The sequence below is a fragment of the Anabrus simplex genome, chromosome 2 (assembly GCF_040414725.1).
Source record: "Anabrus simplex isolate iqAnaSimp1 chromosome 2, ASM4041472v1, whole genome shotgun sequence".
In the NCBI taxonomy this organism is placed as follows: Eukaryota; Metazoa; Arthropoda; class Insecta; order Orthoptera; family Tettigoniidae; genus Anabrus; species Anabrus simplex.
Window position 1 is genome coordinate 875749532 of NC_090266.1, and position 12205 is coordinate 875761736.

A 12205-nucleotide genomic window follows, 5' to 3' on the forward strand; every position below is an offset into this window, starting at 1 on the left:
ATATAAATCACACCCACAACCAACAGTGAAACACGTAAATTGGAATACAACTCTTCACGTGGGGTTGGCGTCTTGAAAGACATCCGATCGTTAAACAGGGCTTAATCCACATTAGTGCCGAGCCCAGATAACTGGGAAAAGGACAGGTAAGAAAGAAAGAACTGTTAAACTGAACAGTCGATATGTTTGCTCCCTTGATATTTAATCCACCATCAGAGCTACATCATCACCTCGACTCACTGATGTCTGGCACAGTTCTCTTCACATTGACAAAAGGCGCAAGTTCCAGTGAAGTACTTATCAAGGCTTTTCAATAACCACGCACTTCTCAGCCTCTCCTCAAGCGTTTAAATAATTGCTTTAGTAGTTAAGAAGAATTCCACCGCAAAATCCCGCGAGCGGTCATTAAGTAATTGTTTGCAGTCCACAACTTTGCCACAGAGCAAATCAAATTACCGTATATAATTCTTAGAATTGATCATTTTAATCCTCTAGTGAAACTAAAATACACTGACAGGAGTATTGATGATGATGATGCTTGTTGTTTAAAGAGGCCTAACATCTAGGTCATCGGCCCCTAATGGTACGAAATGAGACGAAATGTAATAGCAAATTAAAAGTCCAAAACCCACCACTGACCAGAATTCAAAACGCGAGGACGGAGAATGAATGGATGCATATGAATTTAAAACAATCAGTGGATCCGACCCGCAATGCCTCACATTCACAAAAACTGACGTAAACAATAGTATTACTGACCAAGGGACTGCTTCTATAGCACAATGCTGAATCGATGATGCTTGTAGTCTAAGCGAGTCCAAAATCCAAGTTATCGGCCCCTCATAATGGTACTTATCGCTAGTAAAGTAGAACCATGGTATTTATCATGGTGCGGTACTAATCAAAAGTAGCGAAGACTCGCGGTATTCCACACATTATGGTACTACTGACAGGTAAGGAAATTCGCACATGGAATACAGACCTATGGAGTTTCGCGCATTGCGGCGCCATGTACAGGCAACGCAAACCTATGGTGTTCATCACATAATTGTACTAACCACAGGGCCTCGTATTATCCCGTGGTGTTCCTCATATAGTGGGTAGTAATCATAGGCAAGCCAGAACCATGGTGTCGCTTCTCAAATGGTACTAATCATAGGTACTGTAAAAGCCGGCAACGGACTCTGTTGCTACTAATCACAAACCTATTTGGTACCTATCATAGTGGTACTACGCGCAAGTAAAAGCGACCCATGGTGTTCCCCGCGTGGTGGCTATTAATCACAAGTATTTTCATGGTTCTTAGACAATCATCCCTTGGTCGCCCCTTTTAGTCGCCTCTTACTACAGGCAGGGGATACCGTGGGTGTAGGCCTATTCTTCGTCTGCGTCCCCCGCCGACAGGGGGTTATATGTTTGGTCCACGAGAGGTATTTTATTTCTCTCAAGTCCGCCGGCAAGCCGGTTAGGAACCCCCTATCCGCCATTTGGACGCGGCACGTGGGAGTATCACCTCTCCCCCTGCTACGCCAGCGCAGTAGGTTCGTGGGATAAGAGTGTTCTTTAGACATTAGTGCCCCTTATCAACCAGAAAGCAAGCATATATCTAGTGAATATCCTGAAGTCTGGCATCACGGCTTTGATCCAAGTGGTTCCGAGTTCGATTCCCGGCTGGGTCGTAGATTTTAAACATCATTGGTTAATTTCTCTGGCTCGGGGACTAGGTATGTTCAGCATTAGATTTCATCCTCGGCAGGGCCCCATCCTCATAGATGCGCAGGTCCCCACGGGCGCTGATTCGAAAGATCTCCACCAGGCCTCTCTGGAAGCCATACGCTATTATTTCCGTGAAGAATCTCCGGAGTCACTGATCACGCATTATTTTCATCTAGATACCCACACTTATTCGAATTCGTCCAACATTCACTTCGACAGATTAAATTTTCACCATGGCTGCCGCAGTTTGAATCCCGAACAATGAATGAGGATTTTTCAAATGAAACGTTACGTCCCTGAAAAATTGAAGATCACGTGGTCACGATTACGATATCAACAGCCCTGTAAAACTACAAGCGTGATATTTTGTTCGGTAAGTGACATAGCTAAGGAAACAGCAAGAACTCAAGAAGGACTGAACATTTTTTCGGTCCTAATAATTTTGCATCCTACAGCTATCAGGGATACACTCAATAGGCCACAGAATAGCAAGAATCATCATTGATTTATCACAGGTCATCTGTACTCATCCGTGAAGGAGTGCCGTTCATGTATTGGTTTCCAAAACGAAGTTATATTGTAATGATTTATAATTGAGTAATGTATTAATGCACAATGTTAATGGGTCAAACACGTTCTATCCTTTTAACTTGATTATTTTCATTTGAGAAAAGGCTGCTGTGCAAAGATAGCTGAAAGAAGAAAGTGTTGTCAAACGAAGAATGAAGAACGGCATTTGCCTTCATGTGGAAGGGATCAGAAATTACCTTCACACACATTTGCTTTTGGTACATTTTATCAATTAATCAAGCACGATATCTCCGGTTTAAAAATCGTAGATACACGACACTGTACTTGTGATGGGATATCAGTACAGGATCTGAGTTGTTGTTGTTGTTATTATTATTATTATTATTATTATTATTATTATTATTATTATTATTATTATTATTATTATTATTATTATTATTATTATTATTATTATTATTATTATTATTATTATTATTATTATTATTATTATTATTATTATTATCTGGTTGAAAGGTCCACTTGTGATCGAAATTCAATAAATGAAAGATAATTACACGAGCAATAAGGCATGTGAGAAATATAGATATTTATAAGCATAAGATGTAATTCGCCTACTTATAGTGATGGCTCGGTAACATAAATTTCTCATACCTTACTTACAGTATTTCAGATCTTCCGTACACAACCAAGAAACATTAGAATTGAAAAATGAAATAGCAATTTGTGGCGCTGGATCGTTAAAGCTAATGAAAACTTTACTAATAGGCCTACTTTTCCTGCCACTTTTGTCACTTCAAAAAAAGTAGGAAAGATATACGAATTTTCGGGGAAGCGCATCTGGAAATGTTTCATGGATATTTTACCAACCAGAGCAACACTAGTTTGAAGATGGCAATAACAAACGACCAGTCTCTTACAATAACCCTGTATTCCATCCTATGATGATGATGATGATGATGATGATAATTGTTCAATGTCCCTTCCACTGCTGTAGATTTTAACAGACACCAGGTTGTTGGGATTTTGTCCCACAGAAGTTCCTCAACGTGCTGGAAGCCGACGGCTCGAAGTTATCGCATATAGCACCATCTCAGCCGTGATCGAAGCCATTATTTTGGGAACAGAGGGACAGCGACCAGTCGACTGCGGCACTGAGATCTATGAGTTCTCTGTAAATGGCAGAAGGGTCATTAGCTAATGACTTCATTGTTGAACGTTAAGCATTAGCAAACTTCTAGCCTACAAACAAAAAAACCGAAAAAATGACAACACTGTAAATCAATTTCACTGGAAATTCGTCTTATGCAGGAAAATATCTGATGACTTGAAGATACTGACATTCTAGGTTCACCATGTACGAAGACTAGTTTGCTTATTTGTAATAGGCCTAAAGTAAATAAGAACTAAAAGGCGAGAACAAAAGGAAGAAATAATAAAAGAAGTGAAGGAAACAGGACAATTTCCGGACAACGATATTAAAAACATGTCAAGTTTCAATCACAAAAGTACTGATCGTTTTCGATGTCGCGGGAATGGTATGGAACAAAGGTAGCCAAACTGTATCTGTTTACTGTGTGATCTACTTCAAACTGAAAATCTTTTGCGATCTACAGTACCATAGTTCGTTTATTAATACCGCAGTATTAATGTTTATCAATATTAACTAATTTCATCCCAGATACCTATGTAAGCATATGTTCTGAACGTACGCAATACCGTAACTAAAGCAATTTATTTGTAATTCATGAATTGTAAGGGACTGCCTAGTCAAGGCGGTAAAAGACGTGTTCTGTTCACCTGAAGGACGGGGGCTCGAGTTTAAGGAATGAGATTTCCAATTCTGAAGCGATGCATGGCACTGAGTTTCACTCAGCCTACACCAAAAATAGATAGATTTGCTCTTGCTTTGCTTGATTCATGAATTGTAAGGATCAGAAATATTGTGCATACTACTTATTTATTTACATTGCAGGTATTTCAGCTTCTAATATGGTTTTCAATATATCATCAGTTACACATAACTTAAGTTCAGTTAAGTATTCTTAACTGTGAAAAGTACTATATCAGTAAACATTTACCTTGAATGTGAAGCATCGAACTGCATTTCTTCCGAAAATTGAAAGAAAGTTGGTCCGTACTTGGTCAAGAAACACAGTTAATTGGTCAAAAATGTTCTACTTTTTAAGTTGATTATTTCCATTTGACAGAAGGTTGCTTCGCAAAGGTAGGTGGAGCTGAAAATGCTGTCCAACGAAGAACCACGGACCTCAAGAAAGGGTACTTACTTTCATACGGAAAGGATCAGAAATTACCTTCAGTCACCCTTGCTTTTGATTAATTTTATTTTTTCCACAAAAATAAACATTGTGATCTACCCCATAGACTGTCACGATCGACTGTTTGACCAGCCCTGGTATAAATTACAGTGAAGACCCATCTATAGCAACATTAGAGTAGTTGTTGGTATAACAGTGTAATAATAAAAGGTCAGATATCAGTGCAATCCCACTTCTTGAAGTACTGTTGTTTCTACACCAGATCAACTCGTAATTGAACAGATATTTAATAAATCAATTTAAATTATGTAAATAGATGTTGCCGGGCTGAGTGACTCAGATGATTGAGGCGCTGCCTTCTGACCCCAACTTGGCAGGTTCGATCATGGCTCAGTCCGGTGGTATTTGAAGGTACTCAAATACGTCAGCCTCGTGTCGGTAGATTTACTGGCACTCAAAAGAAATCCTGACGGACTAATTTCCGGCACCTCGGCGTCTACGAAAACCGTAAAAGTAGTTAGTGGTACGTAAAGCAAATATTATTATTATTATTATTATTATTATTATTATTATTATTATTATTATTATTATTATTATTATTATTATTATTATTATTATTATTGCCGGCCCCGTGATGTAGGGACAGCGTACCTCCTTCTTACTCGGAGGCCCCGGGTTGGATTCCCGGCCAGGTCAAGGATTTTTACCTGGATCTGAGGGCTGGTTCGAGGTCCACTCAGCCTACATGATTAGAACTGAGGAGATATCTGACGGAGAGATAGCAGCCCCGGTCTAGAAAGCCAAGAATAGCGGCCGAGAAGATTCGTCGTGCTGATCACACGGCACCTCGTAATCTGAAGGCCTTCGGACTGAGCAGCGGTCACTCGGTAGGCCAAAGCCGTTCAGGGTTGTGGTGCCATGGGTTTAGTTAGTTATTATTATTAAATAGTTGTTACCTCATAGTGATTTCCTGAATTCGAATTGCATAAAGAAAACTAAACAGGATGGTTCATTGTATTAAGGTATCAGTCAAGTGGCTACCGTTAATAGGCATGGGAAACAAGTGAGTTTGAATCCTCCAGTCGGCCATCTTAAACATGACTATTTTAATTCAAAGTGATAGAGAAATGTAACTTTTCTCTACTCACTTCCTACCAAAGTTCCTTTCTTCCACATGATTTTCCTTCTACATTCCTCCAGTTTTTGGTTGTGGTTTTCTTTGCTGTTTGTTTTACGTCGCACCGACACAGGTAGATTTTATGGCGACGATGGGATAGGAAACGCCTGGGAATGGGAAGGAAGCGGCCGTGGCCTTAATTAAGGTACAGTCCCAGCAGTTACCTGGTGTGAAAGTGGGAAACCACGAAAAACCATCTTCAGGGCTGCCGACAGTGGGGTTCGAACCCACTATCTCCCGGATACAAGCTCACAGCTGCGCGCCCCTAACCGCACGACAGTTTTTGTTTTAACGTCCCACTAAACCTTACAGGTTTTTGACGTCGCTGGGATAGGAAAGGAATAGAACGGTGAAGGAAGTAGACGCAGCGTTAATTGAGTTATAGTCCCAGAACTCACCTGGAATGAAAATGGAAAACAATAGAAAAACATTTTCAGTGCTGCTGACGGTGGGGTTCGAACTATCATCTCCTGAATGTAAATTTGTTACTACACGATCCACACTGCGCAGCCAACACGCAAATCCTTCCACGCGCAGAGTAGGTGGATAACTGGATTGTATGGGCACTTAAAAGTAACAATTCTCATTATCAACATAAACACATTCCGCAGTTGGCCATTGGGAGTAATTCGCCGAGCAATAGACTAATTTACTTCTGGATCGTAGGATCAGTTTCAGATATAAGAAATACACGTGGGATTCGAAACTTAGAGCCGTAACCTTCCATTTCGAAAATCCCACATGTGTCCACCGTGACTGGAATAACGGTCTCCTGGACCAATAGATGTCAATATCACTGATGTCAAGCCCTAATGAATAAATTATAGTAATTTACATATTAAATTGACTCGCTACCCCCATCTGAGATAGAACTATCAACATTTGCACCTTCGCTATTTTTAAATGAATATTTGGTGTCAAAATACATTTTAAAGTAGTTTTGCTAAACATTTTAAGAAATATAATAACTTATTTTAGTATACCATACATCCGTTATGTTCCCCTTTTCACAGAAACCTTAAGCGAATAACGGACATGAAAGGTGAATGTTTTAACATGTATCTCTATTATAGCATCAATAAAGTTATATATGAATGATACTGTGTAGTGGTGCATTCATCTTCGCTACCTCCAAACGCTGGTTATTTGTAATGCCACGTCGCGCTACCACGGAAACAATACCAAGGACTTTGAAACGTTTGAAACAACAAATACTGCAATTCCTTACATCTTACACACGGAAAGAAGATATGGATTTGAATTTAACGAAGAGTCGTTCTAACTTCAAGATGGTGCTCCAGGGTGATTTATTTGATGGTATGGTCATTTAATAAAACACGTTGTTCTCAAACGAAGTTGTAGTCCAGAAGGGTTAATGGCCGAGAACTGAGCCTAAAATTTCCCTCGATTATAATGAGATAAGGGGCAATAAAGAACAAGAAAGAATTCTCCCACTTGCTCTCTTCCGTCATAAAATAGACCTGCTTCTCCACCGTTAGGTCTACCTAGGAGATAAAGTTATACCATTTCAGGTACAAAATGTGATAATGTTTCTCGTCAGCCCTAGAAAATTCGAGTCCATAATATTTTAGGCGAATTATTAGTTCCGTGACTTGGACCTTACTAATTAAACGTATATGCACTTGTAAGGTCAGCTTGAAAAATATTAATCACCTTTCTTCAGAAACGACATTTTAATAGTACACACGAGCTGATAAACTATATTCTATGCCCCTTTAAACAACACGCATCATCATGTTTATCATCAATAGTGGGTTCGAATCCCACCGTCGGCAGCCCTGAAGTTGGTTCCCCTGTTTTCCACTTTCACACCAGGCAAATGCTTGGGCTGTACCTTAATTAAGGGCACGGCCACTACCTTCCAAGTCCTAGCCCTTTCCCATCCTTCCGTCCCCGAAAACCTTCGATGTGTTAGTGCGACTTTAAACGAGTAGAAAATTTATATAAACATCGTCAATAGCACACAAAGGTCGCGAAAGAGAATTCAGCAAATTCTTCATGACAGAGAGAACCCTATTATGTAGTGAATCACTCCGATGAAGGTCCCAGCCCTGTTGTAAAGCGCAGATAAGCGTGCTCGGCTCAGGCGGCCCATTTTTTTCAAAATATGTCACCACGCCACCCCTGTTAACCATGTGACCGCGCCGCGGTGGGGAGGCTTGCGAGTCCCAATGAAGCAGACAGCCGAGACGCGGGTGCAAACATATCGGATGGGCATCTGTCAAGAGACCAGACTAACGAATAGTTCTTCGAAAGGGGAGTAGCAGGATTTCGGAAGTTGCAAGGGTGGTAGACTATATGATTGACTGATTTGGCCTTGTAATAATACTCAATATGCCTTAGCTGTGTTGACACTGCTACACGGCTGAAAGCAACGGGAAACTAAAGCCGTAACTAACTCCCGGGGACATACAGCTCTCTCTGCATGAATAATGTACTGATGATGGCTTCCTCCCGGATAAAATATTCTGGAGGTAAAATAGTCCCCATTCGGATCTCCAGGTGGAGACTACACAAGAGGAGGTGATCATCACGAAGATGGATACTACAATTCTGAGGGTCGGAGCGTGGAATGTTAGAAGTTTGAATCGTAGTGGTAGGAGAATATGAAAAGGAAGATGGATAGACTAAACTTAGATGTAGTTGGTATAAGTGCAGTACGTTGGCAGGAAGAACAGGATTTTTGGTCAGGCGACTACAGAATTATCAACACAAACTCAAAATGGGGAAATGCAGAGGTTGATTTAATAATGAATGAGGAAATAGGGCAGCGGGTAAGCTACTACGACCAGCATAGTGTAAGAATTATTGTTGTCAAGATAGACACCAAACCAATGCCCACCACAATAGTGCAGGTCTATATACCTACTAGTTCAGCAGATGTTGAAGAAAGAGAAATATTATATGAAGAGATAGAAAACATGTAAAAGGTGACGAGAATCTAATTGTGATGGGAGACTGGGATGAGTGGTAGGCCAAGGAAGAGAAGGTAATACAGTAGGAGAATTTGGATTGGGAAGTCGGCTGGTTGAATTCTGCACCGATCAAAATTTAGTCCTTGCTAATACTTGGTTCACACTCCACAAAAGACGGCTGCACACGTGGACGACACCTGGAGACACTGGATGTTATCAAATATACCTCATTATAATCAGGCAGAAATTCAGAAACAAGGTGTTGGATTGCAAAACTTTCCCAGGAGCAGACGTAGACTCTGACCACAACTTCTTGGTCATGAAATGAGACCTGAAGTTGAAGAAATTGAAGAAAGGAAGGAGTGCAAGGACATTAGATCTAGACAAGTTGAAAGAAAAGAATGTGAGTGACTTTTTCAAGAAACATGTTGTACAAGACTAAACTAAAAGGCTGAAAGAAACACAATAGATGAAGAATGGGCAGTTGAAAAGAATGAGATTTCTAGGGCTGCTGGAGAAATGATTGGAAGAAACGAAATATCACCTAAGAATCAATGAATAACTCAGGAGATACTAGATCTGAGTGATGAACGACGAAAGTACAAGAATGTAAAAATGAAGAGGGCAAAAAGTAGTACAGACGATTAAAGAATGAAGTGCAAGGTAGCTAAGGAAAAATGGCTGAAGGAGAAGTGCAAGAATGTTGAAGATTGTATGGTCCTAGGAAAGGTAGATGCTGCATGCAGGAAATTCAAGGAAACCTTTGGAGAAAGGATATCTAGGTGTTTGAATATTAAGAGCTCAGATGGAAAACCACTTCTAGGGAAAGAATAAAAAGCAGAAAGATGGCAGGAACATATCCAACAGTTGTATGAAGGTAAGGACGTAGATGATATGGTTCTGGAACATGAAGAGGCTATTGATATTGATGAAATGGGAGACCCAGTTTTGTGGCCAGATTTTGACAGATCTGTGAGAGACCTAAATAGGAACAAAGCACTTGGAATTCATGAAATATCCTCTGAATTGCTGACTGCTTTAGGAGAAACCAGTATGGCAAGGTTATTCCATCTAGTGCGTAAGATGAATGAGACAGGAGAAGTGCCATCCGATTTTCGGCAGAATGTTGTTATACCGATCCCCAAGAAAGCCGGTGCTGCAACATTTTAACACGTATTATTTACAGAAGAATGGAAAGACTAGTTGAAGCTAAGTTGGTAGAAGATCAGTTTGTCTTCAGAAGAAATGTAGGAACACGTGAAGCAATCCTGACTTTACCGCTGATCTTACAGGATCGAATTAAGAAGGACAAGCCCACGTACATGGGGTTCGTAGATCTAGACAAGGCTTTGAAAATGTTAATTGGACCAAGCTATTTGAGGTTCTGAAGGTGATTGGTATCAGATACCGAGAACGAAGAATTATCTACCATCTGTATAAGACTCAGTCTGCAGTGATAAGAGGCGAGGGCTTTGAAAAAGAAGCAGCTATCCAGAAAGGAGTGATGCAAGGCTAAAGTTTCTCTATCCCACCCCTCCTTTTCAATGTTCACATAGAACAAGCAGTAATGGGAATCAAAGAGGAATTTGGAAAGGGGATCACAATCCAAGGAGAGGAAATCAAAACCTTGAAATTTGCCGATAATATTGTTATTTTATCTGAGACTGAAGAATATCTCGAGAAGTTGCTGAATTGTATGTACGAAGTCTTGGGTAAGAAGTACAAGATGAAAAAAATCAGTCCAAAACGAAAGGAATGGATTGCAGTCGAACGAAGTCAGGCGATGCAGGAAATATTAGATTGGGGAATGAAGTCTTAAAGGAAGTAGATGAATGTTGTAGTTTGGGTAGTAAAATAAAGTAACTAACGATGGAAGAAGTAAGGAGGACATAAAGTGCAGACTAGCACAAGCAAGGAAGAGCGTTCTTAAGAAAAGAAATTTGCTCACTTCAAAAATTAATATAGGAATTAAGAAGATGTTTCTGAGACATTAATCTGGAGGGTGGCATTGTACGGAAGTGAAACATGGACGATAACTAGCTCAGAAAGAAAGAGAATGGAAACTTTTGAAATGTGGTGTTACAGAAGAATGCTGAAGGTAAGATGGATAGATCGAATCACAAATGAAGATATTCTGAATCGAATTGGTGAGAGGAGATCATTTTGGCTAAATTTGACGGGAAGAAGAGATGGAATGATAAGACACATCTTAAGACACCCATGACTTGTTCAGTTGGTTTTTGAAGGAAGTGCATGTAGTAAGAACGTTAGGGGTAGACCAAGGTATGAATATGACGAGTAGATTAGAGCAGATATAAGATGCGATAGTTACGTAGAAATGAAGAGGTTTGCTCAGGATAGGGTGGCATGGAGTGCTGCATCAAACCAGTCTATGGGTTTATGACTCAAACAACAACAAGTTACCACGTTATAACTAAAACTGGAACTCCAATCAATGTAAGGGCAAAACATTCAATAATAGGTTATACTTAATCACGACTAAGTTTCTTTTAAGTCTTATTTCGATTGCAAGAAAGAACGTCAAATATTTTGTCTGACCATTGTTGAGTATGTAATTTTCAAACGCCAGCAATTTTAACTATTTCAGTAACGAACCAACTTCCGTGCTTACACAAATGTTGCGTCCTTCCAGCAAGTAAACGGCAAAGCAAGAAAGCGTGCAGTTTTACGTAACCTTAAATATCGCGATCATAGCAATGTGACTTCCATCTTAACGTGAAATTCAGGGACATTAATTTTGATTTCAAAAACCTCAAATTTAATAGCTGGGATTCGAACCGCGGTCATCTTGGTGTGAAGCCAATGACAATGCCACTCATCTACCATGCCCCTTGAGTTGGTCAATGACTCGCGAGCGGAAAAGGCAGTATTGGATACAGAGCACACTTACCAATGCAGAAATGATTCATTCGTGCATCGCAGGTGGACTGCAAGAATGAAATAATCAGGCAGTGGAGGGGTCATTAACATTGCTGCTTCCTTGCGCTAATGATTCTGTCTTGGAGGATGCCAGCCAGCCACTACTCCAGGTGGACGGAGATGCGCTTGGAGAGGTGCAGACGACAGTGTAATACAGGAGGGCAGATTTTAAGGTGTCAAAGAAACACTGGTATTGCAGTACTTCTGGTTGGATTGAAGAACACTATTCCTTTGTTGACCAGATTTCGTGTAAATCATTGTTTAAAAATACTAAATAATATATTGTGTTTGTTTCTTTCTTCCTTTCTTAATGCACTTACCGTCTAGGGTTGGCTTTTCCCGCCTCAAGGGCACTGTCCTGGAGCGCGAGACTGTGGGTCGGGGATATAACTGGGGAGGAGGACCAGTACTTCGCCCAGGCAGCCTCACCAGCTATGCTGAACAGGGACTTGTGGGGGGATGGGAAGATCGGAAGGAATTGACAAGGAAGAGGGAATGAAGCGGCCGTGATCTTCAGTTAGGTACCGTCCCGGAGTAGATGTTGGAAACCGTGGAAAATCACTTCGAAGGTGACCGAGGTGGGAATCGAATCCCCTCCACTCAGTTGACCTCATGAGGCTGAGTGGACC